Genomic DNA, 11,275 nt, shown 5'->3' on the forward strand with positions numbered 1-11,275 from the left:
AAATAGTTTTATTACAAATAATCTTAACTTAAAGAGCCGGCAAAGCCGTTTTTTACCAGTAATGCCAAAAAACAAAGGAAGTAGTCGCAGCAACAAAGGAAAAAAACTACCAAACAAATAAAGGCGACGCTTCCCGCTTCTCACACTTCTTACTTAACTCCTCGCCACGGGGAGACACCTGAGAGAGTGATATTATACCCCTTTCGTCAAACGCAGTGATTTATGACCCCCTTAATTGATTTATGACCCCTAATTAAATTATCCCCTAATTAAATTAGCTCCGGAAGTCCGGAAGTAGGAAGTAATTAAATAATAAAAATATGATATTCATAAAAATATGATATTCATAAAAATATGATATTCATAAAAATATAATTGATTATTTAGAAAGTTTCTTATATATCAAATTAGCATTCTTTTATTTCTTTAAGCAATTAAAAAAATTTATTTATTTTTTTATGCTCAAAAAGCGCCATCTGGTGGCGGGTCAGTGTGTGTGCGCGCGCCCGCGCGCGCCCGAGGCTGTGTGTCTGGGCGCGCGGGGGCGCGCCCGTGTCTCCGGACCGTGCTCTCTCGGGCTCCGTGCTCATGTGTTTAAAAATGTATTAAACCATATTAAAATTGTTTAGTTAAACTTGTGCTTTTGTAACGTTCAGTATGGCCACAAACACATGCTGCATGCCTTGGGGGAAAACTTTATTTAGATTTATATGCATTTGTAGATTTAGAATAAAACTCATACTCAGAAAAAACAACTCGCGATCCCCGCAGCCCCCTTAACCTAATCCTTAGATACATAAGTAGGGAAAACTCCTTAAAAAACCCTCCGCTATTTCTCCAAAACCCTACAATAACTTGTTAGGGTACCCCCTCTATTCCCAAAACCTTATATTCGATAACAGGGAAAATCCTGAAAAAATCCTTAGTCTTTTTTCTCAAATTCAGCGCCCCGCGGCTCCCTTCATGCTCAGCCAAACAAAGCCAAAACTCCTTTTAAAAATTTCTCCGCGATTTCTCCAAAACCCTACAATAACTTGTTAGCTACCCCTCTATTCCCAAAAAAAAGCGCTATAATCCAAAAACATTGGGAAAGCTCCTTACTCTTTTTTCTTCAAAAACTTGCCTCTTGCTAGCTACCTCTAAAATTCTACGCAGAGTCTAAGTTCTACCTCGCTCTTAATCGCACCGACCCGCAACAGCTTCCAGAGCACAATTTTTTCCTGCTTGTTCGCTCCCCGCTCTGCTCCCGAATGCGCTGCTTACCTCGTTTGAAAATTCCCCCCTTAGACCAACTCCGCCTCACTGCGCCCCGCTGCCAATCACATAACCCTTGCACCGCTCCCTTCGCACCCCGGTTAGCCAATCCACTCCAGGTCTGATTTTAAGATCTCCCGCTGATGTTAAGACTATCTTCGAACCCCCAGAAGACCCCTGCCTTCAGCCATATCAACAACTGGAACCGCTCAGACTGCTTGCGACTTCGCATAGGGAGCGGCCGATTTCAACAGCAACTTGCGTCTCTTTCCTTATCCGCATATCATTCGGTAAGTGTTAATCTTGCTCTCTAACTACATTTTTGCATTTTCCTTTTTACCATTCTGTCAATCCTTTCATTTAAATAAATAAATAAATATCACAATGGTTTGTAACAGGTACAATACACCATCCATCCATCCATTCGCCTCCACTTATCCTTTTCTCAGGCTCGCGCAGTGCGCTGGAGCCTATCCCACGTGCAATACACTTTAAAATATATATAAGCTCCACTTTTAACCCCCGTAAAAGTTTATACATTACATGTCTACATCACCTATCATGGCCTCATCGGGTATCTCATTTTTTCTCACTCTTGTTCATATAATGTTTATATTTTTACTGTTTGTAAATACTCGATGTTATTTCTTTTCAGACTCTGAGATAAACCTGCTCAACTCCTCTTTTTTTGAGTCTCTCGATCGAATTGGTAGGTTTGGTTCATTCTTGTTCCCCTTCTTAACAGCTAATTGTACAAGAAAAACAAAACATTTACCCTCTTTTTTCATTTTTATCAAACTTTCTAGATATCTCTGACTTGGACACCTTTATTGGTACGAGTTCCCCGAATTCTTCACCACCAGTGCTTGTGCGATCCACAGGAAAGAATATTCGTCTCTCCACACGGGACAGAGAGTATTTGCTCTCTACGCTAGATCGCCCTGCTTCATCTGGCCCCAGTTCCATTCCCGTCGGAGCTTGTTCTCTCCCGCAACCCTCTGGGAAAAACTTGCGCCTGTCCGCCGGGGACAGGCAAGATTTGCTATATCATCTTGTTATTGTTATGTTATGCTTCTTTGATATTTTGCTAGTTTGCGTGTTTTAAAACTCTTTTTGTTTTTCTTTATATTTTTAGACCCAGATGTGTTAACCTGATCCCTGCGAAACACCAGCTCTGCGTGGATTTTGACCGCGAGTGACCGGATGTTGTTTCCGGCCTGAGGTTGCCTGAAATGCCGTGAGGCTCGTTTGAAAGATTGCGCCCGAGACCAACTCCGCCTCCAAGGCATGCCTACCTTTAGCTGCCACCAGTGAGATATCAGAGCCGGGCTCCACATATCCAATCAGGAGCACGAGCAAGACAGCTTTTGCAGACTCTCCAGAAATATACAAGTCCTTACCAACTGCTCTGCAACCCAGTGTTTCTGGTCCCCTCACTAACATCGCTTTTTGAGATATTTTTTATGAACCACCAAAAAAGCAATTTTACCCCACAGACTGGGTCTGAGGGCAGCAGCGGGGACAAATGATTGAAGCGACGGACATTTCATGGCTGGTCTTGCATAATCGTGAGTTATTATGTCATATGGTGATAAGTACATAGTTTTGCAAGAGGCATACAAGCACTGTGGAAAAAGTAATCATAAAACTGTTTTTGTGAACACCCTACGTTATGCTTTAAAAAATGTGATACATGTAATGTGATCATCAAAGAACATGATTTTTTTTTTAAAAAAACTTTTATTCTTATGCTTTTAAAGTATGTCAGATTATCTTAAAACACTTATTTGTATGTTATAATGTTTTTCTTACACCATGTGTAATTTTTATAGACACCTTATTCATTGTATCAATGTGTAATTATGTATCTTTTGATAAATAAATAAAATATTTAATCTTGTATTTGTGTACTTTCTGGTGATTCAATAAAAAATTAGTCACATATCGCTCTGATAAACACAGATGGCTGAAAGAAATGTTTGATGGAACAAAGGAAACAAGTGTCTTGCTGCTAAACTTTTAAGTCACCAGTTTAAATGAGAAAGTCTGTATGTAAAACATGAAAAACTCCATATCAGTGATATCTACAAAGGTGTACTCATTTCTTTGTAATGGTACTTTACTGTTCCAATGAAACAAAAAGAAAATCTCATTTTTAAAGTACATTTTTCGGCCACCCTGACCTATTTTCAGGGGCAAGAATGTTGATGTTAGACTGTGTTTTAAATCAGGTTGTGATCTTAAACTAACTATCACAGCACTGATTTCAGTTGTAATGTCAATTAGAATCCCAATTTGGCTTTTCTCCAGTCAGTGTTATGGTGAAATTTAACTTGTTCTTTTGTGTAATTGCACATGGCCCAGCAAAGGACCCCTTAGTAAACTGTACAGCATAAGTTTTCAATTCACTTTTGTCAGAAAACTTCACAGTATGAGAAGTTACAGCACAGTTTCTCCAAACGTGTGGTTCTTTTTCAGCCAGCGTGCTTTTAGAGCATCTACATTAGCTCATGTAGTAAAAGTACAATCAGTAAGTGTACTTTAACATTTGAGATTCCGAGTCACTCTTGCTTAGATCATGTGAACTATATCATGAACCTTTTTTTTGTATAATGCATCAAACGTGTTCAAATCAGTTTATTTTCAATTTATTTTAACTAATCTAGAGACAAGCAACTCCTTTTTAGCTTCTGTTATGTATTTACCTCTCACACCTTAATCTAGATGTTAGTGTTCTCAGAGTTAACATGTCTCATGTTGCCATGTTGTATTTCTAATACCCAGCCTCAGTGTTCGCCCTGTTGACCCTCAAATCCAAACACCAATGATCTAGATATTCACAAAATTCATAAGGAGATTCTTAAGGTCTTAAGTTTTGTTGTTTTTATGTTTTACAAAAAAAAACTTCACATTTTTTATATTTTTAAACGAAAGTGACATGCAAGGATATTTTTCTTTAGTGATGTTGCTTCAGCAATCTCAAATACTAATTATTCTGGGAATTTTTATGGTCAAACTATGTGATTTTCCAAATGTGTGTGTGTGGAGTAAAATGACCTTGTTCTTATGATGTTCTCACCGTGAATCATTTAGGATTAACAACACAAATTGTATCGATAGCAGAAACAGTCTTATAACTTATAATTCTCACACGTTACCGCTAGTTTTACAAACGCAGTCTTCTTCAGGTCTGTTTATGTAGCTTTTATGAAACTGATTTTCCATAGTACAAGTAGAATTTAATTTTTCTTTGCTCTCCAGTATAAATGCAATAATTTGCAGGCTTTTTACTGAAACTCTCACAATGCAACACTCAATGCTCAGAGCTTCATATATCAACAGCTCTGAAAATATCTTCTTTTTTAAAGTAATGTAGGACAGGATCTCTCACTCTCTGTGTCTCAAAAAAAACCCAACTAAACTGGCAATCACCACTAAACAAATGAAAGTAGTTTATGGCTTTTTTATCAGCTGCATTTCTTTCATTTATGTATTGATCCCATTGTTTATTGGTAATGCTTTTAGGTCACTGTTTTAGCATGTCTGCCTCACACTCCATTTAAACAGTTTAACAGATAGTGGGGTCTGGTAAGGAAGTTGGGGGGAAGCAGACAACTCCACAGGAAGAGTCTTTTTGTCTTTTCTCCACTGTAAAAGATAGCAAGGCAGTGTGAAACTTTCTTTGCGGGAAAGACAAAACTGAGAGCCATGCTAGGCTCAGTGAGAGACTCTGCTCACCCTCTGCCCCAGCGATGGCAGTCCCTCACCAAGCTCGATTTCTGTTCTTTGTCTTGATTAAAGAATGTTAGCTACCGCTCATCGCTTGTCTGCAGGCTTTATTAAACGGAAAACTTCCACAACAACCTCTAAACAGTGGTTTATGGCTTTTTGTCACCTGCAACACCATGTAACACTTGGATGTTAGATTCTTTTACCAGTCAGTGTTGTTAGCCCCAACCCCCAGGCTCCAGCTGTCTGAGCTCTAACCCTGGCTGCCAAATGTCCCCCTGAGGCCTTTGTGCCTTTTACCACCAGACTAAGTTTGTAGTCCTATCTACTAATATTATTTTATTTTTTTATTATAGCACAAGGTTCAGTTAGGTTACTACTTTGACTTCCTCAATTTGAGCACATTTCTGACCCGATACTTTATCAAGCTTTTACTCGAGTGTTTTTGACACTAGCAGCTGTACTTCTACTTAAGTGAAAATTGCCTGCAATTTTGCCACCTCAGTTGCCACTTTTCTGGAGTTTGTACACTTTTTATATTGAAACGTTCAACGTTTTACGTGTTATCCTTGATCACAGTTCTAAACAAGTTAACTTTCTTCACTTCAAAGTAACCCAAAAAAAGAAACTATATGTCCAGTTCTCTTTACTCCAAACCTGGTTTAAGGCTATGCTGTTGTTGTGATATGGCCATACAAATAATATTAAGTTTAATTAATCTTTTAAAAAAATGGCTGCTTCATGGCTACCTGTTCAGAGAATTTGCAGACTTTTATGGAAACTGTCACAATGTAACACTCTCACTGTCAAAACAGGGTTGATCCATGTTTCTATGAACACTGATTAATATATCAACAGCTCTGAAAATCCTTTTTTTTTTTTTTTTAAGTAAAGCAGAACAGGATCTCTGTATCTCTAAAAATCCCAACAAAACTGGCAATCACCTCTAAACAAATGGAAGTAGTTTATGGATCTTTATCACCTGCAACACCATGTAACACCTAGATGTTAGACTCTTTTACCATCACATTTGCAAGGGTTTATGTGTTATCCTTGATCACAGTTCTAAATAAGTTAACTTTCTTGACATAAAAGTAGCCCAAAGAAGACAAATATATGTCCAGTTCTTTTTTACTCCAAACCTACTGATCGGAAAACATTATGTGATGCTGGAAGTTTTCATCCTATCCATCTGCAAAACAAGTTTACCTGTAAGCCAACACATTAGACGTAAGCAAATTTGTGAAATTCCTGAACAATGTGCTTTGTGGAGTAGCAGTAGTACTAGAACTAGTACTCCTAGTATTCTGCAGCAACCAGGCTTCAAGAGTGATCACTCTTCTGGCTTTCAAATGGTGAAAACATGTCACAGTCTTAACCGCAAATCAGAAATGTTGGTAAATTTAAAAAGGAATTTAAACGTCAGCTTTGACATAGACACAGACTTTATTAATGCCACACTCAGGAAATTCACATGTTACACATGATTTAGCTCACCTGCTAAATCCCCAGAGCAATAACCACATCAGCATCATTAGCCTGAGTGTTGATCCTCCAGGTGAGTGAGTGGAGTTGAGTGTGTGTGTGTGTGTGTGTGTGTGTGTGTGTGTGTGTGTGTGTGTGTGTGTGTGTGTGTGTGTGTGATCAGAGGTGAAGCTGCTTTCTGCAAAGTCTCATCAACAACCAGGAAGAGTCTAAAAGCACTAAATATGAAACAGACCATTTACCATACCCAACACTGAGCTCCTGCACAGTCAGATGGAGTGAAACATAATGTCCCAGTGGTGTTCTGTTGGATTTAGCAGGTGAGCGTTGTTGCCAGTCAAAACCTTTTTGGAAACTCTTTACAAGAATCAATGTAATTATTTGTTTTACTTGAATCAAATGTATTGGTTTATATACCTGAAATAAAACTTTTTTTTTGGAAACCCGTTACATCAAATAAAACTTTCTTGGAAAAGCATTGCAAGAATCAATCGAGTTATTTGTTTTACCCCATTCAAATCTATTGGTTTCATTACATCAAATTAAATAATTTTGGAAACCCGTTACATCAAATAAAACTTTCTTGGAAAAACTTTACAAGAATCAATGTAATTATTTGTTTTACTTGAATCAAATGTAATGGTTTATATACCTGAAATAAAACTTTTTTGGAAACCCTGTACATGAAGTAAAAGGTTTTTGATCTTGTAAGTTCTGGCTTTAATATTTTCAGCTGATAAAGTGAACTTCATACAAACTCTGTGTTAGAAAAATCAAACTGTGTGTACGCATCGAAACCCTTTGCATTATGAGCGATAAAGATTGAGCCCTTGAAGAGGGGGCGTCTAAAATGAGTAAGAAAGTTTTCAACGCAATGCTCACCCTGAGAGCTCCAAGATTTACCATCTGATGTTTTTGTACACACCAGAAAAGGGCTGTGCTCGCCGTGTTCGTTAACAAAAGTTTCAAAATCATAAAAAATCAACTTGTTATTATGTTTTGTTTCGCGTTGTAAAACCTGCATATAGCACTGATGTGTTTGATGATCACTAGAGATTTCCTGACGACAGATTTGGCATTTTCTCTTTTGGCATTTGTGAGGTTTTTCATATGCTGCTAAGTAATATAACCTTGAGCACTTGATACATTTCCTGTAGAGCTCACAGTTGCTGGCGGACCTTTCACGCCTCTCAACGAGTTTTTTATGGTTCTCAAAACAATAACGAGATCTACAGGTGCGATTACAATCGGTACATACAATAGGGGAGAGGAAATGATCGTTGCAGTCAGGCTGCATACAGACTGAGCAACGAGCAGGGCAGAAATGGGATAACACATGGTTAAAGCCTATGTAACAATGAGTACACAAATACGCTGTGCCCAAAAATCCTTTAAGATTTTTGATAGCGTAGTAATGATTGTCAAATAAAAATAAACACAAGGTTTTTGCGCTATTCACTGTACTAGTTTGAAATTTACAAAGGGTGCGATCATGCTCGTTACGGTAAAATACTATAATTTTACATCCTAGTAACCTTTCAAATGTAATTATTTGATTAAACCCAACAGGCGTTTGATCATTTAGACCAGCTTTTTGTTGAATTTCTCTAGCTAATGTTTGTGCTTGATAGTCATTAAAATCGGGTTGCAGAAGGTGGGCAACACTTGTAGCAAAACACAACTTATTCGAGGGGTTATGGACCACGTATAAAAACCGTGTTTTCTTTTTCACAATTTCGCTGTCTAGTATGTGTTTAAGCAATCTTTTCCCACTGCCATTTGGGGGTGTAACAATCTGAGCTACAACCTCCAACGAGCCATCACACATTACTGACCAGTTTGACTGTACCGCTCTCAAGAATAAATTTTCAAATTCAGATAAATCATGATTATCACGTAAAATCACTGAAACATTATTTTGTAACTGCTGGCCTATCAATTCTAACTGGATATAATCACCTGGACGTGCGTGAGAGAAAACCCTGTTTGATATTTCACGTGCACTAGACATTACGCTTTGATAATAATGCGCATAGTCGGGTATATCGTTTGGAGGAGGAAAATTCAAAATTTCTCTAATTTCAACGTTATTAAATTTATTTCTAACAACTATAGAGGGTTGTGCTGAATTACTGGCGCAACTCTGGTCTGGATTACCCCCTTGTTGAAAGGAGTGATCATGGTTTACTGGGTTAAGTGGCTCGTTCGCAGAGACAATGTCTGCGGGAGAGTTGAGTGATTGATGAGGATTAGAGTCATTGAAAGTGGTTGACAGCTGTACCGGGGGGCTGCGGCTGAGCGGTTCGTTGGGACACGCATTTTCTGGGGAAAAGACTAGCGAATGCTGGCTTTGAGAATCAATGAAACGATTTTGATTTAGCCTGTTTATTTGACTCAATAACTCTGGCGGTATTTGAACCTCATTTTGTATTTGGGCCAAAGCTTCTAAAGCTCTATTAATTGCTAAAAACGGATCAGAAGAGGAGATGTTTTGTGTCAGACTCATTTGTGAATGAACCGCGTCTGACTCTGTTTGGATCTCATCATGATCCAATCCCAAACTCAAAGAAATATTTTGAAAGGCACTTTCATTGGGTGCTAATCGGGCAAGAGCTAAATTAAGCAATTCTAAAGGATCATTATTATTGATCACCTCAGGTTGCTCACTGTTTTGTGAATATGTAATCTGAGAATGGTGTATATTTTCATTTAACCTAGCTAACGCTGTTTCTAAAGCAAGAAACGGGTCTGTAATATCTTGTTCCTGGTTATCCATTTATTTTATTATTGTTGTTTAACAGGAATATATTAAAAGAAAAAAAAACCACAAAAGAGAGTATGTTTGAAAAGCAAAATGAAAAAAAAATCAAAAACAAAGTTTTTATAAGATGAGCTGAACTAATTCAGCGAACAGAGATACCGCGCGAAGAGCGATTGACGCCAGCTGCCTTCGGGTGCGTGTTCGCTTTGTCCTCCTTGTCCTTGCGATCCTGCGGGTCCTGCTACTCCTCCTTCTGAGACGCGCTGAGAATTTGAGGGTAAGATACAAACAGTTAGTAAAGTTAAATAGAAAAGGGTTAGTTTTTATTTTAAAAAAAAGAAATGAGAAAAAAGCGAGAACCTAGAGAGACTGACCGTGATTGGGTCTCAAAGGCAGGCGCGGTGTATTTCGGGTTTCTGATGGCGGAGAATAAGAAGCGTTTCTGGGGCTCCGATCGGCCGGAGCATCGGGAGTGAGCTCGGAGAGCAAATCTTGGCTGTCCCCGGCGGACAGGCGCAGGTTTTTCCCAGCGGGTTGCGGGAGAGAACAAACTCCGACGGGAATGGAACTGGGGCCAGATGAAGCAGGGCGATCTAGCGTAGAGAGCAAATGCTGTCTGTCCCGTGTGGAGAGACGAATATTCTTTCCTGTGGATCGCACAAGCACTGGTGGTGAAGAATTCGGGGAACTCGTACCAATAAAGGTGTCCAAGTCAGAGATATCTAGAAAGTTTGATAAAAATGAAAAAAGAGGGTTAATGTTTTGTTTTTCTTGTACAATTAGCTGTTAAGAAGGGGAACAAGAATGAACCAAACCTACCAATTCGATCGAGATACTCAAAAAAAGAGGAGTTGAGCAGGTTTATCTCAGAATCTGAAAAGAAATAACATCGAGTATTTACAAACAGTAAAAATATAAACATTATATGAACAAGAGTGAGAAAAATGAGGTACCTGATGAGGCCATGATCGCTGCTATAGTTTAACTTACAAACGCACTTTTTAGCTCTGAGTGTTAGAGGGGAGCTTATATATGTTTTAAAGTGTATTGCACGTGGGATAGGCTCCAGCGCACTGCGCGAGCCTGAGAAAAGGATAAGTGGAGGCGAATGGATGGATGGATGGTGTATTGTACCTGTTACAAACCATTGTGATATTTATTTATTTATTTAAATGAAAGGATTGACAGAAATGGTAAAAAGGAAAATGCGAAAAATGTAGTTAGAGAGGAAGATTAACACTTACCGAATGATATGCGGATAAGGAAAGAGACGCAAGTTGCTGTTGAAATCGGCCGCTCCCTATGCGAAGTCGCAAGCAGTCTGAGCGGCGCCAGTTGTTGATACGTCTGAAGTCAGATCTCTTCTGGGGTTCGAAGATAGTCTTAACATCAGCGGGAGATCGTAAAATCAGAGCTGGAGCGGATTGGCTAACCGGGGTGCGAAGGGAGCGGTGCAAGGGTTATGTGATTGGCAGCGGGGCGCAGTGAGGCGGAGTTGGTCTAAGGGGGGAATTTTCAAACGAGGTAAGCAGCGCATTCGGGACCAGAGCGGGGAGCGAACAAGCAGGAAAAAATTGTGCTCTGGAAGCTGTTGCGGGTCGGTGCGATTAAGAGCGAGGTAGAACTTAGACTCTGCGTAGAATTTTAGAGGTAGCTAGCAAGAGGCAAGTTTTTGAAGAAAAAAGAGTAAGGAGCTTTCCCAATGTTTTTGGATTATAGCGCTTTTTTTTGGGGAATAGAGGGGTAGCTAACAAGTTATTCTAGGGGTTTTGGAGAAATCGCGGAGAAATTTTTAAAAGGAGTTTTGGCTTTGTTTGGCTGAGCATGAAGGGAGCCGCGGGGCGCTGAATTTGAGAAAAAAGACTAAGGATTTTTTCAGGATTTTCCCTGTTATCGAATATAAGGTTTTGGGAATAGAGGGGGTACCCTAACAAGTTATTGTAGGGTTTTGGAGAAATAGCGGAGGGTTTTTTAAGGAGTTTTCCCTACTTATGTATCTAAGGATTAGGTTAAGGGGGCTGCGGGGATCGCGAGTTGTTTTTTCTG

General features: G+C 39.2%; 1 long non-coding RNA gene across 1 annotated transcript; it reads left to right on the forward strand.

Annotated features, from left to right (window-relative positions):
- Positions 1 to 1,416: 1,416 nt before the first annotated feature.
- On the forward strand, positions 1,417 to 3,154 carry LOC143414286 (uncharacterized). The gene is made up of 4 exons (XR_013094816.1): positions 1,417 to 1,544; positions 1,910 to 1,963; positions 2,061 to 2,286; positions 2,390 to 3,154. It is a non-coding gene; the product is annotated as an uncharacterized LOC143414286 (long non-coding RNA).
- The last annotated feature ends 8,121 nt before the right edge of the window (positions 3,155 to 11,275 follow it).

This window comes from Maylandia zebra, linkage group LG20, assembly GCF_041146795.1.
Source record: "Maylandia zebra isolate NMK-2024a linkage group LG20, Mzebra_GT3a, whole genome shotgun sequence".
Taxonomy (NCBI): Eukaryota; Metazoa; Chordata; class Actinopteri; order Cichliformes; family Cichlidae; genus Maylandia; species Maylandia zebra.